The 10,770-nt window shown below is 39.6% G+C and overlaps 1 pseudogene; it reads left to right on the top strand.

Annotated features, from left to right (window-relative positions):
* Positions 1 to 9,044: 9,044 nt before the first annotated feature.
* LOC110334465 lies at positions 9,045 to 9,457 on the top strand (annotated as a pseudogene).
* The last annotated feature ends 1,313 nt before the right edge of the window (positions 9,458 to 10,770 follow it).

Genomic DNA, 10,770 nt, shown 5'->3' with positions numbered 1-10,770 from the left:
AGAAGACATGAGAGCAGGACAGGGACTTGTTAAGAAAAAACATTCTAATGTAAGAGAACTGAAGATGAAAGAAGAGGGCGAGGGTGAAGATGACTAAAATTCATCAAACAAAGGTAGGAAACTGTCAAACTAAAACTATTAAAGAAAAATACTTTTCACTAACATCTTATGAAAGAATAGAGACTGGAGAGATGTTCAATAGGCAAAGTGCTTGCCATAGATGCATGAAGATCTGAGTTCAATCCCCAGAACCTATGTAAAAAAGCCAGGCAAGAGTTTGGACATAGCATGCTATCCCAGGACTGGGCACCAGAGACATAAAGATCTCTAGCGGGTATTCATGCCAAATACACAAGCTCAATATTTAGTAACAGTCTCTTGTCTCAAATAATTATTGTAAAGAAGACATTTCACATCAGCTGCTCACCTTGACATTCATACACACACAAGCTTATGTTCACTTGCACATGGACACATACACCAAACACGAAATGAGAGAACATTTATGCCTGTCCTTATTTGTCACAACTTCCACTAAGTATCCTGATTCTTTCACCTGGCAGCTGTTACAGAGCCCTTCATATGTCCTCCCTCCACATTCTCCATCTCAGCCTTGTTCTTAGTTATGGAAATCAGTTAAGTTCTTTGCCATAATCTTTCTCATGTTGTAAATTCCTGGCGTTGCCACTTTGTAATCATTTTGCAAAGTCTACACCCAATGTTCGAATAGCTGAGTGAGACAAAAATCCATTGAAAAAGCATGCAAGGTGCAATCAGGAAGGAAACAAAAACTCTGGTTACATATGGCAAAGAACTGATTACAAAAATAAATGAGTGATTCATTTCATCATTTAAACTATTTTAATATGCCTTCCAGGTAGTGCCCTGAGTTGGAAAACCACAAAAGAGAATGGAAATGTCTAATGGTTTCCAGAATTCTGGTTCTTGATGCAGTGTTCATTAATATAAAGTCGGTTTTATTGCATTTCTCCTCAAAAATGATGGGCTACAAATCATACTTCTTGAACCAAATACCATGCAAGGGGCTTATTAGATGAAGAAGGGAAGTTCCACTTCCCTTTCCAGGAAAACCACTCTCCAGGATGGGTGGGTAAGCAGATGCTTACAGTATGTGATACTTTTAATTACCAATGCACATATGCAAGGTGGGCAATGGGAACTCAATAGGAAGCATTTATATTTGCCTACTAGAGGAGAACTGTATGTAAACTTCTGGGAAGTAAATAAGCACAAGTCATTGGTGATACTGGACAAAAATAAAGTTATGAGAAATTTTATGAACACTTGAAAAGAAGAACAGGAAAAAAAGAGATGAAGCCAAATATTGCTGACCTGGAATTGTGACTCTTTAGAAGCAGTAATCTTTGTATGTCTCATGGTTCTTGGGAAACTTTGAATTCTCATGGTCACCACTGCAGTGGCTATCATCGTGTCATGATAACTGACTGGAAAGGCTCAGGGTTCAAGCTAATGGACTCAGGCCTCTCTCTTCTCAATGCTACTGAAGGTAATACAGCTTTTCTCAGGAATACAGTGAAGTCTTAATTGATTCCTATAAAACAATATCTGGCATAGACGTTAAGAGTGAAAATTATACTAACTACTATTTCCATCTCTATCCCAGTTTGCTTCTGTGTTGCTGTGGTAATGTATCGTCCATCTATTAGCAGTTTAGAAACGTTGCAAAAAGATACACACCAGCCAGTTTAATGGAGGCAACTGCTCAGTTAATATTCCTTCTGTCCAATTTGACACAGATGAATTATGGTAATTCTTTTCATACATTCAGAACTAAGTGTTTTTCTCCATTCCTAAGAGAGATCTTCCAACAAGATGTGTTAGCCGTGGAGGAGAAAGGTATGTCTCAGACCTCTGTATCTTGTAGAATGAATATTATCTACTTTTCTTAACTGTACCTTAGCTTGCTTATTAGGGAAGTCGCCATATCCACTGATTCTATGCTATTGACATATCTAGAGTCAGCTGATAATGAAGCCATTATCCAGTACTTGCTACAAGTACTCAGAGCTGAGAGTACACCCCTAGGGAAATGAGCCACTAAACTGTCATGATAAATGTAGAAAATAGGAAGTGAAGTAATAAAAATAAAAATTTATGTATAGTAAGTAAGATATATAGTTTAAACCTTGGTTATACTAAAAATACAATATGAATCATAAAGAGTCTTCTTAGAGGTCTAGCTACAGCTCTTCTATTGTTAACACATTTAAGATAAGGGCAACAAGGTATAGGTGAAGACTGATACGTGAACTTGGGTTTAGCCACCCATCCTTCCACTCAGCTCTGTAAAATTTTATTGAGAAGGGAAGAGAAGTCTAAAACTCACTTTTAGGAGAGAATAAATTTTAGGAGAGTATTTCTTGTATTCATTAAGAGGTTATAGGCAGTTATTATATCATTCATGGGCAGTGTCTGCTGCCTGGGATGGTGAGTTTTCTTTGGATGTATGCATTATTCATATTTACAGCAGCTTAGTATAACACAACTTTAGAGTTGCCACCTCATGTTTATAAACACAGAGCAACAACAGGAGACAGAGAAATGGACTTGCATTTATTTATTCAATGGGTATTTTTATAACCAGTGCTATGTGGAAAGCCACTATGGAGTGACTCAAAGAGCTTACAGACACATTAGGGGAGGTGTTCATAATACACATAAAAGGTTAAATAAGAAATGAAATAAGACAAGTAGAAACAAAATAAACAAAAATGTCATGCAGGACCATGAAGGCCTAAGAAATCCACAGAAATAAGAGGCTGATGGAACATCTTACAATATCAATTTCAACATAGAAATGTGCTCCCAAAACATAAATCACTATGACTTTGAGATTACACCTTACACCCTTCAGAATGGCTAAGATCAAACACTCAAGTGACAGCAAATGCTGGTGAGGGTGTGGAGCAAGGGGAACACTAACTCATTGCTGGTGGGAATGCAAACTGGTACAACCACTCTGGAAATCAATTTGGTGGTTTCTCAGAAAACTTGGAATAGTTCTACGTCATGATCCAGCTATACCACTCCTGCACATATACCCAAAAAGTGTTCCACCATCCCTCAAAGACACTTGCTCAACTATGTTTATAGCTGCATTATTCAAAATAGCCATATACTGAATACAACCCAGATGTCCCTCAACTGGAGAATGGATAAATAAAATGTGGTATATCTGCTAAATGGAATACCATTCAGTTATTAAAAACAAGGACATCATGAAATTTGCAGACAAATGGCTAGAACTAGAAAATATTATCCTGAGTAAGGTAACCCAGATCCAAAATGGCATGCATGGTATGTACTCACTTATTAGTGGATATTAGCCATAAAGTACAGGATAACCATGCTACAGTTCACAAATCCAAAGAAGCTAAATAACAAGTAAGGCCCAGGGGAGGATGCTGGAATCTTACTCAGAAGGGGAAATGAAATAGACATTGGAAGTGGGGGAAAGGGAGGAAAATAGGGTATAGGGAGTGGAGAGCTGGCGAGAGGAAAGAGAAATTGGTGGCTGGCAGTGGTGGGACCATCTTTACAACATGCCAGAGACCTGGACCTGGTAATGGTTCCAGGGAGTTTATGGGGGTGACTCCAGCTGAAACTAGCATTGGGGGAACCTGACCTGACATGGTCAACTCCTGTAGCCAGGCAGGACTCTCAGTGGGGTGATAAGAACACCAACCCACCCATGAAACATTCCACCCTAAATGTGTCCTCCTTACAAGATGTGCAGCAATAAAGATGGAGCTGAGACAGAGAGAATGGCAACCAATGACTGGCCCAACTTGAGACCCATGCCATGGGTAAGAATCAATTCCTGACACTATTGAAGATACTCTGTTATGCTTGCAGGTAGGAGGCTAGCATAACTGTTGTCTGAGAGGCTCCATCCAACAGCCGATGGAAACAGATGTAGAGAACCACAGTGAAACATTAGATGGAGTTCAGGGAGTCTTGTGAAAGACTCAGGGAATGGATTAAGGGACCCAAGGGGATTAGGGACTCCATCAGAAGACTTGGACTATCCTGGACTCTTGGGGCCTCCCCGAGGTTGAACCAACAAGCAAAGAGGAAGCATGGGCTAGACCTAGCCACACACACACACACACACACACACACACACACACACATATGTAGCAAATGTGCAACTTTGTGTTCATGAAGGTGCCACAACAACGGGAGTGAATACTGTCCCTGAGTCTGTTGACTGTGGATCCTGCTTCCCTAACTGGGCTGCCTTGTCTGGCTTCACTGGGAGATTATGTGCCTAGTACTACAGTGATTTGATATTCCAGGGTGGGGTAACACTGGGGGGGGGGTTGCTTCTCATCCTCAGACAAAAGGATGGGGCGGGAGAGGCACCCTAAACATTTGAGATAGCTAGCACTGATGACTAAACAAAGCCCCCATAAAGTATCTTGTAGAAGGAAAAGAGAAAGTGAAGAGGGAAACTAGTGGACACACTCGGGCATGTTCAGGACTATAGCTTGAAATTATTTTCTCAGCAGTAGATCTACTGCAGCTATAACAATAGATGCTCAACAGATGTGTCCCCTGTGAAGGAGGGAATGGTTGCACAGATGAGATGAGAACCAGAGACTGTCGTGGGATGGGAAAACATACTACAATATGTCCTGAGATTGACTGAGTGCATTTCCTTTTTTGATGTGTGTGTTAGCATGTAGCGACTTGAGAGATGCTTAGTAATGTAGAAGAAGAAAAAAAAGAAAGGTCGCTAACCACTTAAATAGAAAGAAGCCTAGGGCCAGAATGTGAGAAAATATGCTGAATTGAAGTAATTGAAACCATAACGTCATCATTCAACTGTCCTATAAATTTATACACACTATTCTTCCAGCTGGAGCTCAATGTTTTTTAAATTTCCTTAAGGGGAGCAGGAACTATTATATTCCACATTAAACTACTTTATTACTTGAAAATTTTATACATGTAAACAGTGTGTTTTGATCATATCCACCCCGATTCCTAACCTCCAACTCCTCTTTCCCTAACATCACCCTGTTTGCTCAACTTCATGGTCTTTCTCTCTTTCCTCCCCCTCTCTCAAATAACCCACTCAAATAATTTTATGTGCCCATGGGTGTATGACCATTCATGGGAGCACAGCCAAGCTATTAGGGGACCATACCCTCAAAGGCTTTTCCTCCAAAACAGCAGCCATCAAATGACAATGTCCCATTTCTTCAGGTAGGGTTGAGTTGGGATGCCTTCTCTGAAACAATATTTTCTGAACATGACAGAACTTTGAGTTTCTGTGAGCTCATGAGTGGAATATAGCCTGTCATATCCAGAAGACATTATTTCACAGCAGTCTTTCCCAACCTCCGACTCTTACAGTCTTTTCCCTTTGTCTTCTGCAGTGCCCCCTGAGCTATATGGTAGGGTGTATTGTATGAATACCTGTTGTGTGTAGCTTTATGTTATCCCACCTAAGCTCCAGCATTGGGACCATGCTGCCAGCCCTCATCCAGCTTCCTTTAAATCTATGGATAAAAGACTTACACACAGTTGTTCCTTTTCAATGTGGCTTTGGGGACAATTGCTGGGTACTACTATCTCCCACCTGGAAAAGCATGCCCTTAATATTCTTATCTCTGCTCTTCTTACTTGTCCTAAACTTTAGTTGCTAAGATATATCTAGTCCCTGCTAAACATCCCTGACCACCTGCCTGAAGGAGCAGCCACATCCCCCCTTCAACTCCCCACCCCCAGACCTCACATGGCTGCTTGGTTCTTCTCTCTTCGAAGCACTGCAAACTCTCTCCTCTTCTCCCTTGCATCTCTTTTCCTCCAGGGACTGAGAAGTCCTGCCTATTCCTTCTGCCCAGATTTTGGCCCATTGCTTTCCTTACTGATCAAGAACCAGTTGGTGAACAAGACTTCAGCATCAGCACTTCCATTGGAACTCACCTTTTCTTTCCAATTAAAAAAACAAAAACAAAAACAAAAACACAAAAAAACCCTCTTCTCCCAGACATAAATTGAACAAAACTATATCATGGGAATTGTACAATATGATATACAAATGATATCCAGTCCATCATATTTGTCAATTAGTTTAAGTACTCTACCATCATTCCTAACTTAAAGAATTATTATGATTCTATCTCTAGATTATGTTTAGATTTTAGCCTGTAATATCATCTGAAAACTATGTCTTCCATTCTATAATCTCTCTCTCAATGTTAAACAACTTGAGTTTGATTATGACACTAAAGATACCACTTTTTGAGTTTAAACTACAGGTTGTTTATAAATATTAAGTAAGATAAAGGCATGAAACATACTTAATAAATCAACATGTTTTCATATAAAGTAGAAAGCAATTAAGATGCTGAACTCTTTAGAATTAAGAAGTATGCTAAAGAAGGACTTTTTTTTCCCCTGGAGTCTTGGATATGGAGAAATGCTAACTAAACTCACAAGCATCTTTTTCATACAACCTGAGTGTTTTTGTTTGGTGACATGTCTTAAAGATTCTACATACCAGGGAAAGTGCGTTCAAAATAATGTAACATGATGGTGCCAGTGATCTGGCAGCAGGCTGTCATGTTGTGCTACAAAAGCTTTCAATATTTAATTAAAAACTTTGATAGTATAAAATTCAAGGCATGCTATGAATATTAATTAAAGAGAAACACTAACTACTTATTTATCAATTACAAGAGCAATGCTGCTTTCTAGTGCATATCGGTGGGATGATTGTGAAAGAAGGAATCCAGCTTGTATGATAGATACCCATAGCTGCAGAAAGGATCAGCGAATTAGTGCCTATTTGTGATTTACTATGATAGTTAGAACTTTAGGACAGGTTTTTTGGAGACTATGAAGCAGAAGGAGTTGAGAAGTAGGATGGTCTCTGGGGGGTATGCAGGGGATGGCTTCCAAATCTACAGGGATATATAACCGGGCATGGGGATAATATAGAGTTTAGAATATTAAATAAACTAGACTAGTTCTTTTAGTTTTGTTATATCATGCCTGTTGCCAGCCCTGGGCTCAGGGACAAGTCCGCTGACAGGAGATTAATATCAGGGAGAACCACCCAAATCCCAAAATACATAAGTTTCCCTCTGTCTGTTTTTGGTAGACTGCCATTTGGATAAGACACAGTTACTTGGCTCAGGCATAACAACAGGGTCGAGTGCAGTCATGGCAAAGGCCGAGTGCTGGGTTGTCCCTGCCTCTTGTGTGCTCTGTCACTTATGGCATCCGGGATCAAAAAGTGATTTGTTTTACTGGGCACTGCCTGTGACCCAGGAATGACATTGAGTTGCCTTTATATGAGTGCAATTTAGACCAAGTCACACAAGCAAACACCTCACTATCCTATCCTGCTCTTTTTCTAGTTGTCATTTTTTAAAAAAAATTAATTTATTATTATTGTTTATGTTTGGGAATGTAGGCATGTACATGCAAGAGCATGCATGTGCAGATCATGTCCATGTAGAGTCAGTTCTTTCCTTCCACCATAGGTGCTTTTAGCCTCAGAAGACATCTCACTGGTTTCTCTCTCTCTCTCTCTCTCTCTCTCTCTCTCTCTCTCTCTCTCTCTCTCTCAATACTATACAAAATTTACAACAATCAGAAATAATGAAAATAGAAGAAAATATTTCCATTTGTCAAGGTCCTTCACCATGATCCAGTCACCTTCACTTTGCACATGAAGGAGATGACCTTAGGAGAGGAAGCATGTCGCTGGCTCATGGGAAGAATCTAGACTATAAATCTAAACTCAGCAACAAGGCAATTGGCAGCATTCATAGCTGAAGAAGCGGGAGGCATTGAGGAATGGTTGCCATGCAGTCAGAAAGAAGAAAGCCAAAGGAAGTCCACAAGGAAAAACTCTGGTCAGGAGCTGTTTGTATCCAGGGAGCATCATCTTAAGAGAGTAGGGTAGACTGGATTCACATGTGTCAAAAGCGAAAATGATGCAGAACTGCAAGTGCTTTTGTGATACTAAAAGGAGTGAGGTTTACAGCCATTCTAGGAGGTGAATGGATGTGTAAATTAAATATTTCTTTGTCCTGATGTTTCTTATCCTGGAGGACTTAGTACTAACTAACAAGGGAGAGAAATGGCAAAGAGTGGGAGAGGCAGTGGAAGTCTCTAACTTCCCAGATCCATGACTTGGATCCATTAAAGGAACATGCACCAGTGTGGAGAATATTTAAGATGGGTCCAAATATTTCAGTCTGTCTGCACAGAGCTCCTCTAATGTGAGAAAAAAAAAATCCTATAGAACGGAAATGGAAATGGCATTATACTTTGTGCTTTTCGAGATCTGCTGAAAATTTGATCTGGGAATAGTTCTGAATTCCTTGGGATAATCTGACTGATTAAAATTGTTTTATTGTTTGTGGATACTATTAATTAAAGAAACAGCAGTTCAAAACTCTTAATAGTTCAGGTCAGTCCAATGGTCAACTGGTGGGACAATGATTAACAAAATGTCCCGTTTCTTCATCTATAGGTTCAGCACCACCTTTCCTTAGGAACAAATATCACTACAACATTTCGTATTTGGAGGCACTGTCTCATGGACCATCCACAAAACAATTATTTTACAAATGAAACAGTAATTTTAGAAGCAAAAGGAAGACAACTGGGCCAAATGGATGTCGTGTAACTGAAGTCATAGGGAAATAGCTGTACAGTCTCTGAGATTACAGACACCAAATACAGACGGACTATTACATATTGTGTCATCCATCAGCCTTTAATTCATCCTTGAACCAGTCACCTAAGCTTTTGGATCACTTTTCACATCTGTAAAACATGAATTCCTCTTTGTGAAAAAAAAAATGAAGAGATGAGAAAACAAAATTAGGAGGACCAGGGTTGAAGCAAGATGGCAGGCACATGGAATGAAAATCCGTGTGACTAGCAACAGGTTTTTGAGGAAGTTTCTTTTCATAATACCATTTGTTTGTTTGTTTGTTTGTTTGTCTGTTTTTTCAAATCACTCACTAAGGATCATGATAGTGGCAATAAAATGGGTGATAACAAACGGATCTATCTGGAAGCATTCATTTCCAATCCAAAATGGACCTTTATCTAGTGCTTGTCACAAGTCTACATAGTCTTCTCTTCCAGATGACTACAATTGCAAGGTAGAGTTTGCTTAGACATCCGACCGCAAGACAATTGTGTGCTACCTCTCTTCTGTGGACATCCCCCAAGAGCATATCCCTCAACCAGATCTTCTCCATAATGGGGAAACACACGAGTAAGTGCTGAAAACCACATTAGAAGGAAAATGCAAGTGGCTTGAGCAAGGGCCCAGGATAGAACACTCAGAGAGGTGTTCTTCACTACAAAGCCTTGCTGGTACGTGCACAGACAGTATCACAGATGTGGTAAGAAACGGAATCCTCCCAAACACAGGTGACTGCTCTTGATTCTCCCAGAGTCAAACAAATTCTGCTTTGTATCTTATTGCCAGCTGAGAAAATGTGCATGGTGTATTCATTAAGATGGTATGTAGGAAAATAATAAAAATATCCTTTCATGTAAAAAGAAAAGAAAACAAAGTTAGTACAAAATAAGTGTTTGAACAATATAAACTAACCAGTACTCCCAGAGCTCCTGTCTCTAGCTGCATATGTAGCAGAAGATGACCTAGTCGGCCATCATTGGGAAGAGAGGCCTCTTGATCTTGCAAACTTTATATGCCCCATACAGGGGAATGCCAGGGCCAAGAAGTGGGAATGAGTGGGTAGGGGAGCAGGCTGGGGGGAGGGTATAGGGGACATTCAGGGTAGCATTTGAAATGTAAATGAAGAAAATATCTAATAAAATAATTTAAAAAATAAGTGTTCGATAAAGGTCATTTTGCTAACATAATTAAATCAATAAATCATAGCTCATATTAAATAGTGAATTCTTGCTAACCTATGGGAATGATGGACAGACACTGACACTTTTAAAGGCATACACAACAAAATATAGTATAACAGAGGAATGCAAAGACAATAGCAATATTAGGAGAGGATACGACTAAAGAAATACTAGCGAACAGTTCTTTGCACCTTATACATTGTTTAATACCTCCAGAGTACCAAGTAACCAAAACTGCAAACTTCATATACTCTATCTGAGAGTATATTAAGTTTGAGAGAGAAAAGAGTTGACTCACTTTTGCTGTGGGTACAATAAAGCAACCAATTACAAATATCACTGAATTCTGAATACGAGTACTGTAAGCGTACAGATGAATGAAATGCAAGGGAAATGTGCTTTGTGTCATTCAAAGATGTAGACAAATGGGAGAATTCATAAGCTACCTGCTCTTATCTAGACAGGAAACGCCATATCGCATTTAAAGACACCTACCACCTATGCTCTAACTATATATACTCGTCACCGTCTGTCTCCTCTTTCCTCTCTCTCCAGCTAGATTACATGACCTCATTATTTATTCTCAAAAAAACAAACCCATGTTCTTGATCTGAAATCTCCTTTGAAATTGTGAATTTAATATCACTTCATTTGACAGCAACAGCCTAAAGTCCAAGAACGTGTCCTGCTAAATCCTTCATGCTTGGCAGAACTCCAAATACATAAGGTACTTTCTATACCTACTGTTGACGGGAAGAAGGTTGAGAGTTCTGTGTGACAGAATAGACTGGGGGGGGGGCAGGAGCAAATGCACATATGAATGTTTAAAGCCATTAGACCACTCTTAAATAACTAGCACATTGT

Source organism: Mus pahari, chromosome 17, assembly GCF_900095145.1.
Source record: "Mus pahari chromosome 17, PAHARI_EIJ_v1.1, whole genome shotgun sequence".
NCBI lineage: Eukaryota > Metazoa > Chordata > Mammalia > Rodentia > Muridae > Mus > Mus pahari.
The sequence above is the reverse complement of the archived record's forward strand: the minus strand, read 5'-3'. Positions and strand labels throughout refer to the sequence as shown.